Source organism: Oreochromis niloticus, linkage group LG23, assembly GCF_001858045.2.
Source record: "Oreochromis niloticus isolate F11D_XX linkage group LG23, O_niloticus_UMD_NMBU, whole genome shotgun sequence".
Lineage (NCBI taxonomy): Eukaryota > Metazoa > Chordata > Actinopteri > Cichliformes > Cichlidae > Oreochromis > Oreochromis niloticus.
The window spans coordinates 35,060,712-35,077,868 of NC_031986.2; the positions used below are offsets into that span (position 1 = coordinate 35,060,712).

Sequence of the window (17,157 nt, forward strand, 5' to 3'; positions counted from 1 at the left end):
TATTTTTTGAATGGAATTATAAAGCAGAGAAGCTGTAAGTGCAAAGGGTCAGGTTTGACAGCACGGCACGAATCACTTTTGATCTTGGATCCTGTTGTTTCGGGTGATTTTGCACATTCACCAGCACATCTAAAACTACGTGGTCTCCATCTGTGGACATATGGGCCTCTCACACTGCCTCCCACATGTTCCCCTTCTCAGCAGCCTTGAAGTTCAGGCCAAGTGCATGCCAAAAGATGTCCTGTTAATTGACGCCATGTCTGATTACGCGTTGACACCGCTCACAGGAGGCGTTGTCAGGCTCCCGTCCAATAAGTCGCTGCAAAAGTGGGTGTAGAGTGCCGCCATGATCATCACAAACACGCACACGCTGAGATGAGAAACTCGCAGCCCTTCTCTCCAGGTGAAGCATGAAAGGGAATTAGCTTTCAGCCATGTTTCCAGTCCAATTACTTTTACTCGCTTTTGAAAATGACCTCCAAGCACATGTCAGTGGAGGCTCTAAGGATGCGTCAAACCAGGATGCCAGTAGTTTTGCTTTCAGACGACTGTTTGGAGTTTTATAAATGAGCTCAAGCCTAAAATGTTATTATTCCGAGCTGCTTCTGATCTGAAATCTAAAAACTATGAATGACACCTGCTGAAAATAGACAAAGCACTTTCAAATATTCCTATTTTTCTGCTCTAATTAATGCATTCCTTGCTGTATTTTCTCTCTAATATGTCCTTCAGACTGCGTTAATATACTTTATGCTTTCGACTTGTATTTACTGGCTAATGTAAGACTGCTTTTTTAAAATGAGCAGGAAAGATTTGTATTGAGCAGTTCTGCTGAAATCACTTCTATTCGATTTAAATCTTTCTGCGCCCCCGTCCACCCGTCAGTGTCACCTGCTTCCTTTTTAAGGCGTTTGCATTGATTAGAATCAAAGAGAGTCAAAAAAGTGGGTATAAAAATGTGTACCTCGCTTGCAACCACCCTTTCTCCTCATCTTGTTTCTTCTTTCCCCATCTTTGATCACTTTAAACAGCATCTGGTGCTTTGGGACTAACCAGCTCCACCACCTACTTACAGGAAAACCAGCTAATAGAAAATGCATCCGAACATCTGGTCCCCTACGCTTTCATTAGCATCTGCATATTAACACCGCTGAAAGCTAAGAGCAGACACTTTGCAGTATCACAGGGACACATATTTTGTTGCATTTTGAGGTTCCAAGTGCATCCTCTGCCCTTGTTGTCTCCCCTCAGAGCGGCAGCTTCTTTCTCTTGGCATGCTCTTCTGCAGCTACTTGCCAGCTTACATAGCATTACCCTCATTGCTCAAACCCCCTTCAAAGCAGTTCACTCATCATAGCTCGAGGATGAAGGAGGCAGCTTCTCTGGCCTCGCTGAGGAGCTGAAGCTCAGCCCGACATTCAGGCAGCCACTGCCGCAAAGAGCAACTTCAGCCAGAGCCTAACTTCCTGCTTCACTTGTGATTGGTTATGGATTTTGGCCTTCAGTGTTTTGCTGTCTTCACAGGCGCGCAGCCTTCGCTCACCTCGCTGAACTCTGCTGCTTTTTTCGACTGCAAAACACAAATCTAAAAATCAAAGCACTCTGACTCTCGGCGCTTTTTTTGCGCCTTAAGAAAAAAAAGAAAGCCGTGTTTGTTCTCACATCCTCTAACATAAGTTTTAATGTATAACAAGAGCTCCCAACTTTTTTGTGTGGGAAGCTTGCTATCATTAGCAGCTACGATACTTTATGAGTGGATGCATTCACAGAGAAACTTTCCCCGAGGCCGAAATCAGCACTGGCCAGACTGTGCTTTGTAGAAAAGAAGAAAACTCAACTAAAGCCAAATCCACAAGGGTTTAACTCGTCTTTGTTTTTATTTTCCTCTGTTTCGTAGCTTAACGGATATTTAAATTTAGTTTTTTCTCATTTTTTATGACATCGCTATTCTAACTGAAGCTCTGGTGATAAAATAAATCACACTAATGAGAAAAGGAAGCAGCAGCTGTAGTAATAAAAGTTATAGAATATAACTAATATAAGAATATATGTAGAAGTATATTACTTCTCTTTATGATATTACCCATCTATCCATTCTCCTCTGCTTCTACTTATCTGGATCTGGGGGGGATAATCTATACAAAAACAGTATTGATCATAAACGGTATAAAAGCGACATCACTCATTGGTTTCTTCTATTTCAAAGCCTCATTTATGTCGCCGCCATCTTTTCTGCCTCCAGAATCCTGCAGTTCGAAACGTGGTTTCATTGAACAGCCACTGTTTTTTAAAATCTGTATGACTCAAAAGGAGCGGCTGAGTCCAGGCCCCACATGAACCACGTGATGCTAGATTGGCTGCCATTTTGGACATGTGACCATCATGGCCATGGTGCAGGATTAAAAAAGGAGCCACTCAGGCCTAAACATCGATCCACCATTGGCTGCTGTAAATGTGTATTCCCCAAACAGCTGTCAAAAACCGATTCATAATTTTTACTTTAAAGGTGAATCTTACCCATATCCAGGTTGTGTTGTACTTCTACTGCACCTCGGCTAGTAGTTACTGAGTATTCAGTCAATTTTTTGAAAACTTCAACTATCGCCATCTGGTGGTCCTCAGATAAAACTGAAATATAGAAACAGAAATATCCTTTATTGTCTCTCATTGGGGGAAATTCAGGGTTACAGGTTCTCAGGCACTTCATCACATCCATGTTTTACACTGTCTGTGGCAGGCACACACTGCCTCCCCTCGCTGGCAGCTGAAGTAGTTGAACAAGTCAATAAAGCTCCCATTTTTACAACGCTGAGGAATAAAAAACTTTTTGTACAATAACACTGGCACAGGATTAGCTCAGGCAACCCAGAAGGCTAATGCAGAGACCTGGGTTCAAATCAAGGCCGTTTGCTGTGTGTCTTTCGCCATCATCCTAAAAAAAACCCTCAAAACAAATGTGAAAATGGCATTAAGTAGGATATTTTCCCATCCATCAGTGTGACAACCATATTTTATATTTTTCACTGAGATGAGCGCTTAGCTGCTAAACCTCACCTGCTAGCTGTCCTAGCTGCAACGCAAACATGAACGGTTCGATGACTACTGGCAGTCAATCGTACAAATACATATTTTGAATAAATCTAATCATTTATTAATGACCTGGAAAAATCCTGGTAACCGTAGGGTAGTTATGAAGTATGCTGCACTGACTGTATCTTACTGATGATGAGTGTTTCTTGATACAATCTGACTGCTCAGCTTTCTTGTGTTATGCATGTAAAAGGTAACTGTTGATCTTAAATTGGCCACAGGTGTGGATGTGAACATGTGGGGGTGTCGCACTGTGTGTTAGCGCTGTAACGGACCGAAAACCTGCTCATACTTTACTCATTTCTAACTTTTTATTCGGGGAGATGCTGGTGATTAGCCCAGCAGCTGCAGAGTCTTGCAGAGCATCCATGTCTGTGGTAAATCACGCACATGCATGCAGTCCAACGTACACACACGTGTTGATTCCCATGTTTACTGAGACTCTGCAGGACTGAGTGCCTTGTTGCCATAGCGCCTGCTGGCATTGAGGGACACGGCGAACTGTGGAAGCGGGGAGCGAGTGCGTGACATAAAGAGGAGGAAATAGTGACGCGGGGAAAGAAACAAGTGAGAACGGCGAGGGGTGGATGATGCGGTTAATGAGCAACCGTATGAATGTTTGGTTATTCAGACCTCAGTTGTTGCTTCCTTCACGCCTTTTTCCTTCCCCGCCTGCACTTTCTTCATCTTACTGACAGATTTCCCACAGTATGACTCATTCTGATTAGCACCGAGAAGCCCTTTAAAAAGCTCTCAGACTCTAAAATATAGACTAACACACTGGCCTCTTCTATGTGGTCTGCAATATAAGAAATGCTAAGAGAAAAGAGAAATAGACCAGCCCTTACAGCCACAGGATGGTAAAGCCCGTGGTTTAATTCAGGAGTGCACAAATTGATGAACTGTGTCTGTCCTTTAGCGGTGGTGCTTAAATTTCATTTAATGCCACTGCAACAGCTAATCGCTTGTGTCTTGTCTCTGTGTTTGGCAATTATGTTTCTACGTGTGCGCGTTTTAAGCGGAAGGAGCTCCTCGTGTGGGAGAAAAGAGTGTTGCGAGTGTTATCCAGCCACCACTTGGGATGAGTAAAAATGGAGCCTCGGGTTGTGATGGCTGTCCTTATCTTGTCATGAGCCAAACTGTTTCAGCAAGAGAGCACGGCATTACGACACTGCTGGCGAGGCTGCCTCTCCGCTATCTTTCCATTTGTCTCCCACCGTTCCAATCCAATCCTCTATTTTCGTTTTTATCTCCCCGTGTCATCTCACCCCGGCTCTAAAATTCATTTATGCGCTCTTTCGCTCTTGTATGCCGAGCTTACATCTCTCTCGCCTCTCTCTCCATCGTTCCTCACTCTCTATACTTCTGTCTCTTTATTTTTCTCCCCCATCGGCCTAATCACCTCCTGACAGATATCCCTCTGTTTTTCTTTCTCCAGAAAAGGATTCCAGGACAGCTGTTTGTGGTGTTTCTGCAGCCACCTTGGCTATGATCTAGCTCTTACTTGCATTTCAGATTTTACTACTGAAGCATCATCATGATGAGCCTAAGTTAATGTGAGTGATGTGGCTCATGTATGGTGTGTTAGCAACAGTTGGCTGCTTTTGTGGACGGGATCGTTTGTGGAAGATTTTAAGGGTGTACCGCAGCTGTCTTTCTTTTTCCTTTGGACACCAAAAACGCTTCCCGTACAGCAGGCCATGGTATGTTTGAATAGTTAAATGGACTTGCACTCATAACGCGCTTAGTGCTTTCTACTACGAGTCTCATTCACCCATTCGTACTGCAGTTTTTTCCATGCCTAAGTGCTTTTTATCGAATATTCACACAGCACATGACCCACGCTTCAGGCCTCCCATTCATCCATCCATCCATCCATCTATGGTTGGGACTTTGAAATACCAACAAACTAGGAATGGGCAATATATTGATATTTCAAGGAAATTAGGAAGGAATATTTATGATAATATACAAAAAAAATCATATCACTTCTTAAATACTAAAATTTTTTTAATTCCATTTAATTTGTTAATATTCAGAGGGCATCAAATCACAACAACAGTCACCTCAACGTGGTTTATATTGTAATGCAAAGCCTTTATAAGCATACAGAGAATCAGACGACCCCCTATCAGCAAGCACTTGGTGACAGTGGGAAGGAAAAACTCCCTTGCAACAGGAAGAAAGCTCCAGCAGAACCAGCTGTGACTGGTTGGGGTCTTTTTAGGTAATTTCCATCAAAGGCTGAGATGTTGTTCTAGCTGGGCAGCGTGCCTGTGCTTGTCTCCTTGTTGTGTTACTGATATCATGATATGACACTGTTATATGATGTATAAAATGTATGTAATGGTATAAAAATGCACCTTATGCAAAGTCATGAGTAGTAAAAAGTGTTGTAGATTAAGTGTTTGGAGCGGTCTCTTTGGCACTGAGTTTCTGGTTCACGGTGATTCCTCATACATGCGCCGACCTCATTGTGTGAAACTGTGGCCATATTTAACAGGGTTGCCACTGATTCTAAATGTGGCAACGTTTGTTTTGCAAAACTTTGAGCCAAGATTATCAAATATTTCAAATAGTGCTCCGAGTCAGAAATATCATCTGCACGTTATTAATAGGAAAGAAACTGAATTTATATCCAGCGTGCAGAGTCTGAGCCATAGCTCCAAAGGCGAGGAAGGTCTTTATCAAACTGTAATGCCAGTGTTAGCATTAAATAATAACAGCCTCCTTCTCTGAGGCTGTATTTCTTTGTTGATGGGAAAGCCAAGCCTGACGTCCATGAGGCGATATCGAACAGTGCTGTTTTTCACACAAAGAACAGTGAGCAAGGGAGAGAGAGAGAAAGCTGGTGCCCAGCAAAGTGGCCTCTGGGCTTCTATGCAGCAACGAAACCCCAGAGATCTGTCAATAACAGGCAGGTTGTTGTTGGCTGTTGTTGTTGGATCAATCCAGGCCCCGAGCATTGCTTCACTTCTAATTGCCATGTGCACTGACAATACAGCACATGCTCTTTACTTTCATGTGTCTTCGTGGTGCTTCTCGGTGTTTTCTAGACCGTGGTCTGACTGCTTTACGGTTTTGCTGTCACTTTTATGTTAGGTTTAATTTAAAGATTTCGAGTCGAGTCGAGCTGCGTTTTGTTTTTATTTCGGTACGCACGGCTGGCCGCATAAAGAGAGATGGCAAAACATCAAGAGACGTGCAGCAGCACGCTTCAAAAATCAACCGCCGCTACCTGCTGTTAATTGATTAGCTGAAAACGAACCCATACATTATTCAATTTTGCATAATTTACAGTTCATATAGAGCATTTTACATCAGGCGTTTCAACATCATGTGCCTCGCTGCATCATGTGACTCACTTCCCACAGGGAGGTTTGTTTTTGCCCAGTGTGAGATGCTGTCTGAGTGGGAGTGGAAGCTGCTTAAATGGACTGGGTGCTCTTTCCCCAGTAATAAACTGACAAGAATGCCTCTTACTGCATTTGTGTCATTGAGAAGCACACAGCAAGGAGTTTAGATCCTGCACCAGTCGAGCCTACGTGCAGACCAACACTGACGATATCTGTGACAGTCCAGAGAGCAGAGCGGCCCGAGGCCGTGCTGTGTTTTAGAGGCGTTTGCAGCTTTAAGTAGGTCCACCTACACCCGTCACATTTACATTTTCTCACGGCTGTTCAGAGCCGCTCTCAATAGTGCTGTAAACTTTAGCAGAAGTAGAACAAGTGGGTCTTAAAGAAATGTGGCTCGTGCAGGTGCTTTATATGTGAACCATCTGAATGATCTTTTTGTTCGTGCAGATTGTTAGAATTTGTTTTTTATTTTATTTAACCAGGATAGAAACTCATTAAAGATCTCCTTTATAAGTCAGATAGTAAAACACACAAAGACAGACACACACACAAGGACAGACACACACATGCACGTGCACACACACAGACACATGCACACACACACACACACACACACAAAGACAGACACACACAGTCACAGACACACAGACAGACACACAGAGACAGGCAGACACACACACACGCACACATGCACACACACACGTACACACAGACACACACACACGCACGCACACATAAACACACGCACACAGAGACACACAAACACAGAGACACACAAACTTTTTCTTCAGGTTTGGACACATTTGTAAAATAGTTTTGCGTGCAGTCAGATTTGTGGTTGTGAGCTGACCGTAGCACGCTTGTGTGAGTCCAATCACTGTACACACTGCACTACATTGTAGTTTATGTTTGTGGATCATATCATACACATTTGTAACATTTTTTACGGCAAATTTCTCTTCATACAGAAACAATCAAAATGTGCAAACCTCAGTGTGCATAAGAATGAGCACATTAGTAAAATGTGATGGCGTGCAGGTGAAACGGCTCTTTAGTGTTCGTTGATCCTGCAGCTGACTCCAGGCGAAGGAGCTGCAAATCTGAACGCTTTTTCCAAACTCAGTGCAGTCTGTCACTCAGCAGAATACAAATTCTCCCGAATCCAGTCCGGGCGAGTTACGTCAGCACCTCGCTGTTTGTCCTCTCCTCAGTTGTTTTCAAATGGCAGCCTCTGTCAACAGCTGCAGCAGGGGGCTCGTCTCCTGTCTGCGCGTTATATACCCTGGTGCTCGAAAGCCCCCAGAAACACCAATCAATGAATGAACCACTTACCGTGGTATTCAGAGAACAAAGTAATGTCTAGTAGTCTGCTGGAGTGGAAGGAGCACCAAGTCCAGGGCTTTAATGGGGCGAGGAGCACGAGGGCTGATGGAGCCGTGTGTTAGATTCTTGTTTTTGTTATGTGGCTTTTTAAAAGCCCAGATGAGCTGCCTCATTCCTCTCCACTGACTTCATGACAGGTAACACAGAGACAATCGCTTCCCCGTACAGCCTTCCAGCTCACGTATCCTTGAGAATGTTCTGTACTCCAGCCTGCACAGTCAGTGCCGTGAATGTCCTGCAGAGCTCACCTGAGCTGTAAACGCTCGTGTTGTTCTCGTGTCAGGTGCGAGCTCACCCATGTATTTCCCTGCACATGTTTTTACTGAATTAAGTTGACGTGCGAGGCGGGTTGGCCGTTGACTTCCAAAGGAAACGGCTTTCATCGCTCGTGTTTTCTGCGGAAGGTGGCAGATCGCAAATGAAACATCGTCAAACACGCGTGTGATCGTAGACCAGCGAGGAGGCGATTGAGCCCGTTTTATGCAAATAGGAGTGGATGTTGCTGGGTGAGTGAGCACAGAAAAGCCCTACTGGGATGTTATCTGTGAAGTGTGTCATGTGAATGCATTTATTTTTAAGCGAATCGCCACAAATGGAGGCCAAGCCCAAGAGCCTTATGGGGTAACGTAAAGAAAAGAGGCCATCAGCCAGAACACATCGTCTTTGACCGCCTGCCCGGGTGATTCAGGTCGAGCAAACTACATCTCTTTAATTTGTGTCTCTGCGCTATTGTTTAATAAAGCTAAAGGCCCTCTTTTGTGCATCCGCTTTTCACATGTGACACTGTTGAATGATCTGGTCTCTAAATTGACTGCACTTAGCGCTCTTCTTCTCTTCTAATTTCCTCTCTTCTGCCCCCACTTTGCTCCAATCCCTTGTCATCCGTCTCACCATTGTTATCAGTGTCTGCACTCATGAGCTGACCACCTCCTTTCACTCCCCTGCCTCGTGACTTTAAGTTGGGAAGTGTCTCTGCACACACAAAGCTGCTGTATGCCTCTCCACACAACGCTCTGCTCTTGCCATCTTCCCTTCCTCTTTCTTTCTGCCCTTCAGCTTTCAAAGCTCATTCTATAAAAACTCGTCCTGTGAAACTCATCCAGCATCCCACAGCTACTCACCCGCATCCAGTCGCCGGAACCAAATCTACTTCAGCACAAACACACGCCAAACCATCAGAGCACGGAGGTGGGAGAGACCTGAGGTTGACGAGGGAGGGAGGGAAAAAGAAGAGGGCAATAAGATGTCAGGCGGGTGGGTAAAAGTGAGCTATCTTCACCCGGCCTCTTCTAAATAAGCCATCCATTCTTTAGTATTTTAAATCCCATCAGTCTAACCCTGTGGGGTGGGAGGGTGCATTAAAATGTAGGAGCGAAAAGACAGACGTGATTTGTTGTGATGGGACGAGAGCTCGAGCGAGAACAGGAGAAGTAGAGGAATGTGAGATAAATACAATGAGGTGCAGGTTTGATTCGAGCAAAGACAGATTGGAGAGAATAGATGCAGATAGAGGCGGAGACGGAAACACGGGGAGTAAGAACAAGAGAGATAGACGTATACGGCTGAGCTGGCAGCCTCCTCCGCCGATTAACATGCTCCTCAGACACGGTGAGGGGGATCAAACTTGCACAAAGCCAGGCCTTGGAGTTATGCCTGCAATGCAATGAAAATGCATGTGTGTGTGCGCGTGTGTTTATTTCTGTTTGTTTGTTTTGAGTTTGGAGCTGCTCCTCGACACACACAGAGCAGTGCGTCTTTGTTCACAGCTGCCTTGTGTGCACAGTCGTCAGCTGGAGACGACTGTTGATTGACATCACGGTGTGTGTGTGTGGTGTGTGTTTGTGTGTGTGAGGTGTGACATTCAAAGCAACAGGGAAGGCCAGAGCAGAAAGTGGAACCCAGAGTTACTGTAGTGCATGAACTCACACTGGAATTTCTGGCTGATTGGTGGAGGGAGAGGACAAAGAAGGTGAGGAGAGGCGGTCAGAAGGAGGAGGAAGGAGATGCGTGCGCGAGTCCAGTCCTGGAGAACGAGTGTATGCTGATTTTGTGCACAGGGACACGCTTGTGTGCGAGTGTCAATGTGAAATCAAAAGCTGAGGACTTGCAGGTACACTTTTTTTTTATATCTTTACTGGTGCCAGGCCTGATCTGTCAGCCGTCTGCTGAGAGAAGATACTCTGCAGTGCGTCCCTGTCTCTGTACACAAAGACAAAATTGCTTTTAGAAGCTGTTTATGATGGGGGCGTTCACAGCGGCGCCTTTGACGAGATGATTTCCTGCAACATTTGCAAACAAAAAAAAAAAAATCTGGACACAGCTGAGGGAACATTATTCTTGGATGTTATAGCGTGTGGCTTGTATAGCTGCTCTGCTCGCTGAATTATTTCATCATTAACTCTGCACTGAATGCCTTGAAAGCAAACAGTGCAGGCTTCATGCACAGGACAAGGACGAATGCTAGAGAGGTCTGAGATTCTTGTGATTTGTCTTTCTTCACAGACCACCGTGTTTGTCGTCTTTGTCCTTTCTCACGCCGTTTGTCATCCAATGCGTGTGATTAGTTGTCGTGTTACTCTGCACATTGCGAATGTGCAAACCAAACTTTAAAGTTACGGGGGATCTTTTTCTCTCAGAGCTCGAGATGTCTGTCCTCGTGTATCTGTAAGACACGACTTTCAGCGTTTGTTGTTTCTGTGACTTCAGGAATTCACTGTGTGCAGCAGGCGTCAGAGTTAACCTCTTAGTGGTTTTATTTTCTTTGCATTCAGGAGCTGATTTGCATCATATCGCTAGTTTTCCTCATTCATGAAAAGCATGCATTCAAATAAGTGTTACTGTGCAAAAAGTGAGGATTGTCCTCCATTTAAAGTGTCCTGTTTTGTTCCTGCCGTGCGACCCTACTCGCCCCCCTGACAGTCGCTTGTTGCCATTACAATAAATCCAGCTCTCCTGATTCAAAAGCAGAAAGGCCGAGCAGTCTCCAGATGGGAGCATGCTGCCCTGTCGAGTTACTTCTGTGTGTTTGTGCAGGATAATACATGTCCTTTGGGTTCTTTTTTTCCAGAATAATCACATCAAGCCGGGTCCTGTCATGCTGCAGACCCTCTTATTGCCATTAGCGAGGTTTCTGTATTTTGTTGTAACCATGTTGGAGATTATCGCCTCTTGTGTTTTTCCTTTACTGACTTTATGGAGCCACGAGTCCTGATGGATGCAGTTACTTTTAGACTCCCACCGGTCTGAGAGTGTGTTTTCTTTTCAGTTTTACTGCAGTATAGCTGGGTTTCTCCTACGTGGATGTTTGAGTTTGATTTATGGCCTTGGCCCCTGATCTCTGCCCTGCTAATGATGGCTGTAAACTGGTGGGAAGCCAAAAGGTCAGGGCTATCCCTGCTGTTGTGATGTGACACCACGTTTCTTCGTGTTTTATGCGTCGCTGTTTCGATGACCACCATGGCGAGAGGTGCTCAGACGCAAAGGTGTGCTGAGCACGGAGAGGTAACACGTAGGATGGAAAATAAAAGAATAAAATATCTCTGCGGATTTCGTTGGAGAGTCCTCCTGAAACGCAAACCTATAATTAACCCGCAGATGTCGGCAGCAAGCCAGCGCTGCAAATTCTTTGTTCTGCTCCTTCTAGATTGTGGCTGTCTCCTGATGTCTTCACAGCTGTAATTTTGAGGACTGTGAAGGTTAATGACAGCGACACAACTCTGGGGAGAGCTCGGAGAAACTCAAAGATATCCATTCATCAACAATAAGCTATTACAAGTATTACATTTGTGCGCCGTCATGCGGCGGTCTTTCATCGAGCTCCTTCTCACCCGTTAATAGGAGCACATCCACGCGTAAGAGAAAAGAGTCAAAGATTATCTTATTCCAGCTCCAACCTTTAAATCCTTTGAAATTATACATCTATTAGACACACAAAGGAGATACTGTACTAACCACGGGAGTAGTCAGGTAGCAGAGACAGAGCGCACATTCTCATGATTCGATTCTGATAAAAGAGGAGTGTTAAAGAAACGTTTTGTCCTTCTGCTCATGCTGCACATATTTCTCACCACATAAATCTTTGCCGTTTTGTCAGCGCATGAGAAAATCAGTGTTCTGTGGAAAAAGGTCACTCTTCATTTTTCATTGACTCTGTACACCCCCCCCCTCCCTTTTCTCTCTTCTTTAACCACTTTGACCCTCTCCCTCTCTTCCTTTAAAAGTGTGTGAATTTTTTCTTTCTTACGGCTCTGGGATTTCATGCTGATGCAAATTTCTAGTAAACAGACCGCGGGTCACTCAAGTCCCAAGAAGAAGTTGTGTGTGTTTAACTGCAGAGGAGGGAACTCCGACATCATTTTTACATTAGCCCTGGAAGAGAGAGAGGGGGCAAGACAGCAGCTGGGCTCGGAGGAGGCGCAATGCCCAAAGGAGGTGTGTTTTGTTGTGTGCATGTCATCTAAAGGGTACGGCGTACGCGCTGTATGTCAGCATAGTAGAGAGGGAATCGCTGTCTTGAGCGAGCACAGCAGATTTAAGGTGCATTTCCCAAAAGCGCAAGAACATAATGTACGAGGTTTTATTCCAGCAGAGACTCGGAGAACAACCAGACGCGGTTTAAACACAACACAGTTTAAAGAGAAAAACAACCACGGGGAAAACAAATGTTTCCAATCTGTTATTTACACTGTTGATGTGGGAGCCCATTGAATATTCAGTAAAATAAAATTAAAAAAACAGATCGAAACACAACTGCTTTTGATTTAAGTCTTGTAAAAATGAGCTTGCACCTGATTGGCTGAATGCTACCATGTTGAAAAAGTCCAATATTAATCCTGTCTGTAATTAATCAGAATCCCAGTGAGGGAAAGAAGAGCTCCGGGAGCAGGTGTGATGCTTTTACATTTCTGTTTTCTTATCAGGAATAAGCCGCTGCAGAAATCCTGCAGCCATAATCATGAACAATAGAGCAGGAGTTCATCATCCCACCATCCTTAAACATTTGGTGCCTAAAGGATAATTCTGACATCCACTTATTGATTTCATGCTGTTTTCATGTGACAGACCTAAAATATGTTTTAGTTACCTGACCTTAGCTAATCTACCCTTAAATAGTTTTTTCATGATCTTTCCTTTAGCATTAATCAGGTGTGCCCACATCTATCACACACAACACATCAATGCATACACTTAAATGAAACAGAGAAGAAGTGAAGGCACTGCAGGGTCCCGGCAGAAAAGTGCAGAGGAAGAAAATGAAAAGCAGAAACCAAAATTACAGGTTAAGCGAGCAGATAGGAAAGCAGAAGGACTGACATTTAAATAAAGGAAGGGCTGGGATAAAAATACACAGGGAACTAATTAGGGAACAACATGCAGGTGAAATTAATCAAAGAGGCCAGACAATCACAAAGGCAGGAATAAGACGAAACATGACACACAAGAAAGTGAACAGGAAGTAACCATAAAAGAGGAGCAAACAAGCGAATAAAGAGACAAAGAGTCATAATCACATTTGGGAAAAATAATGAGTAAGAAAGACGGGGGACTGGGTCTTACAAAACCCTGCAGCAGGAAGAAAAACAGCATCACAAAAACCAACATTTTGAGGCTTTGCCATAAAACATAAGGTTGCAATCAACAATACCACTCAGATTTATGACCTTTGTGTGCTTCTAGAGAAGTTTCCTGTCACGTTTTAAGCTTGGCCCTAGTAACGAACAAGCGTTTTGTCTTTGATTTGCAGGAAGTTGTTCGTCTAGTTAATTATGTCTTCAATACACTGAATCACTGACTTTAAAAGGTCGGGGTCTCAGGGGTACAGATTAATATAACAGTCTGATAATCCGTCAGCATGTTTATGGTACATTAGCACATGTTTTTCCAATGTGTTACTTAGATGTGCATGTTAAGAGATAAAGAAAGATGTCATCGCTTGAGATGAGTTGAAAACCAGAAAAGTGCAGAGCCATAAGTTCTTCCCACTAGTCTGCTTTTGGCTCAGGGTGAAGATAAATCTGGCGACGCTCATCCTCTCTTTGTCTCTCTCATTCCGCACATTCTTTGGCTTCGCCGTCTGTATTTCCGGTGTGACTCCTCGTCTCTGTTTGAATGCCTCGCTTGTTTCTCTTTCACCTCTGGTTCCCTTCATCGCTCCCCGCGGTGCCTTATTTTTGTCATCTTCTTTGTCCTGCCTTGTCCTCTCTGTTCTCCAGCCTCAGTTTTTTTTATAGCAGTTCGTTTCCATCTTTGCCTTAAACCCTCCCTCCCGGCCCTCCGTTCTCACGTCTTATTTTTCATTCCCTTACTTCCACACAACCCCGCTGCTTATTGAATCCTGACTGAAGGAGATCCAAGCAGCATCGGGCTATCACCTGTCATTGATTGTGCACACTCCATAAAGCAGCCTCTCCTCTTTCACTAATATGACAATTAGGCCGGCCCCTGGGAAATCTATGAGATATATTTAAGTAGAACATTCACAAAATCCTCTGCTGCATGCTTTATATCCTTTTCCATGTAGCAGCAGCCTCATGTACAAAACCCTGAAGGTCAACTTGGTGGAGCTCGCCCTGAGGCGAAGGAGTACTTCTTGGAACATTAATCCCTCTTTCAAAGTTATTAAGTGTTTTAAGACCCAAAGTCTTTTGGTACATGTGTGTGTCTCCTCTAACACAAGTTACTTCTCTGCTAAAGCCTTCAGGTTATTGTGGTCTCCCCTGAGTTACATCTGCAGACCTTTATTCACAACGAAAACAAGCTTCTGGCACTGGTAGCGCTAGTGTTAGCTTTAGTGCTAACATGAGGGCAGCAGCTTGCAAATAGAAAAAAGTTGTTCACCAGCAGAGCAGAAGAAAGTGAGTGTTTATATGGAGTAGTGTTCCTGTCCACCATCAAGTACATCCACTATTCATCCCCTGCTTTTGTTCTCCACTAACTCCTTACAGTAAGTAAATATCTGGCTTTTCAGCTGCTCCTCCAGCCTGCTGGTATTTGGTGCTAAGCGGGGAGTGTATAAAGTCTCCAGTTTGTTGATGGAAGCAATGAAACTGAAATACCATACAAGCACGCAGCTAGGTTATACTTTGTGGGTCAGTTACTGAGCGTTTCCCGTGCATCACATGCCAAAGTAATCACATGAGCCACTGCTATTACAGAAAAATACACGCATTACCTGCAAACACCACATTTTTGGCGTAAAGAAAAATTTGCCTCATAAAATGGCAATAATAGGATTTGAGTCGAAATAGATCGCATTTGTGTTCCTTCTTCCTCTGCAGGCTTTTCAATGCCGGGCGACCAGTGTGAAAAAGGATTATATTATAGACTACTGCTTGAGTACTGTTTGATACCCCTGCATAATACTCAAAACCCTCCCTGTTAAATATTTCAATCATAAACACCCAAACCACCACCGCTGTGTTCCCATTAATACCGCTCCATTTCATTACCATTTTCGCTATATCTAGGACACGCATAATCTGGGGTTTCTTTCAACTCTTCATCCAAATTTTTAGCGCGAGTACCTCACAGCTGTGCGATAGAAGCACAATGAGAACATGCACATCATCAAGACTGGGGTTAAGGCAGCGCGGGAGAGAAGCGAGAGCATAACGAGATGGTAAAGGGAAGAAGAAAAGTTGAACCGAGGAGAGGAGGAAGCGAGAGCCATGGCAACGGTAATAAGTGACAAAAGCATTTCAGAGCATATTAGCGTCTTCATTTGATGAGGAGGTGTTCTATTTGCATGCAAAGTACCCAGACCCCTGCAGCAGAGGGTCAGTATCTATCTATAACCAGCATCCAACTCGACACTCCCCGTCTGAGTGTTTCCTCTCCTCTTTCAAGTCTGTGTTCTTGAGTCCTTATCAGATCGACATTAGTCTTCATTAGGGCTTTGCTTAAGACTGTAGATATCATTGATTGGCTGGTGATTTGTTATATAAGTCAACCACAGAGGAAATCATTCTGGGTCGGCGTTGATGAGCTCAGGGGAGATACCTAAACACTACACCCACCACCCCGTCCCCACCTTTTTGACAGCTTGAAAATGACCTGCCTAAAAACCCAATCGAATCGGTCTGAGACGGAGTCTGAGTCGCACAGACCGACGACTCTGCGGAAACTCGGCTGTGCTGCTGAGTTGAGAGGACTCGGACTTACTGTAAGCTTGACCAGCTAATGTTTGCGTTTTTCCTCCACAGTTGTCATTTGCTATCTGTGTTAACTACTTGGCACCCAAGAAGGGCTTTTGGGATTGTTCCCACAATCCAGCTCAGTCCCTGTATTTATTTATGTGTCACAACACTGGAAGCAACAGTACCCCCGCGGTGCAAGAGCTGACAATTTTCCACTGACAGTGTAGGGTTTTTTTTTAAAATCCAGGGAGTCCACACGATGTGCCAACTGCAATATGACTTCAGTGACATCTACTGCCATTTTAATTTTAAACACGGAGCGCTATAGCACCCTGGGGTTGAATGTTTCGGATTAGTGTCTCCTACAAATGGCAAAATGTATATGTGACTTGTAGTATGCTTGGTTCAATGATAATGGCATAGCACTGTACAGCTTGTACCGTGCAGCGATGCTGCTGAATGGACTGGCTGTTGCCATTTGTCATAATTACGGAGATGCTTTGGCTCAGAACCATTTGCGTGTACACACACACACACACACGCACACACACTTGGTTTAATACTGGTGTACCTACTTATTCTGCTGTCCAATGAAATTGTATAGCCCTGGGTGTCTAATTATACTAATCGAATGCATACCGCCTGGCATTTATTCATACATTATTAATAGCAGAAACAATAGAATCTCTGATTGGATATACTGGCTTCCTGACTTCTCATCTTCTCCCTGTTTCTTACTCTTTCCCACTTATCTCCCACTCCATCTCTCTCTCTTTCTCTCTACCCCGTGACCTCCTTTCCTCTCCCTCTGACTCTTTTCCCCTTCGTCTCCCGTAATTTGCTTGTGGGTGTTGAGTAATTAGCATTCCTTTCACTTTTATTCTGATGTCAGAGCGGGGAATTTGAGAAATGTCCCATAAAGATTATATGTCCCGATAAGGTTATGTCTGAGACTCCATTAAAGAGATGGGCTGCACAATGGCTGTTTGTATCCTTCAGGAAAAAGAGGGCGTGTGTAGGAGAGAGACTGACGGTGACTACAAACCGAGGCTCGTGCAGCCTTTTCTCTTTCATTAACACAAACATTACAGTGAACTAACTGCTGGTTAGTTTTACAAAAACCTCCACAGCCTCCTGTACTGTGCTGTCCACTGAAATGCTGATGATGTTTGGGTTACCACATAGGTACTCGC

At 44.2% G+C, this 17,157-nt stretch overlaps 1 protein-coding gene across 3 annotated transcripts in view; it reads left to right on the forward strand.

Annotated features, from left to right (window-relative positions):
• Positions 1-17,157, forward strand: part of sema6bb (sema domain, transmembrane domain (TM), and cytoplasmic domain, (semaphorin) 6Bb) — a 123,468-nt gene that overhangs the window by 36,015 nt on the left and 70,296 nt on the right. The window contains exon 1 of one of the 3 annotated variants that reach the window (XM_019351927.2): positions 9,417-9,437. The exons of the other annotated variants lie outside the window; for them this stretch is intronic. The gene's annotated coding sequence lies outside the window, so the exon portion shown is untranslated. Of the gene's footprint in view, positions 1-9,416; positions 9,438-17,157 lie in introns of those variants that run through there. 3 annotated transcript variants of the gene reach the window in all.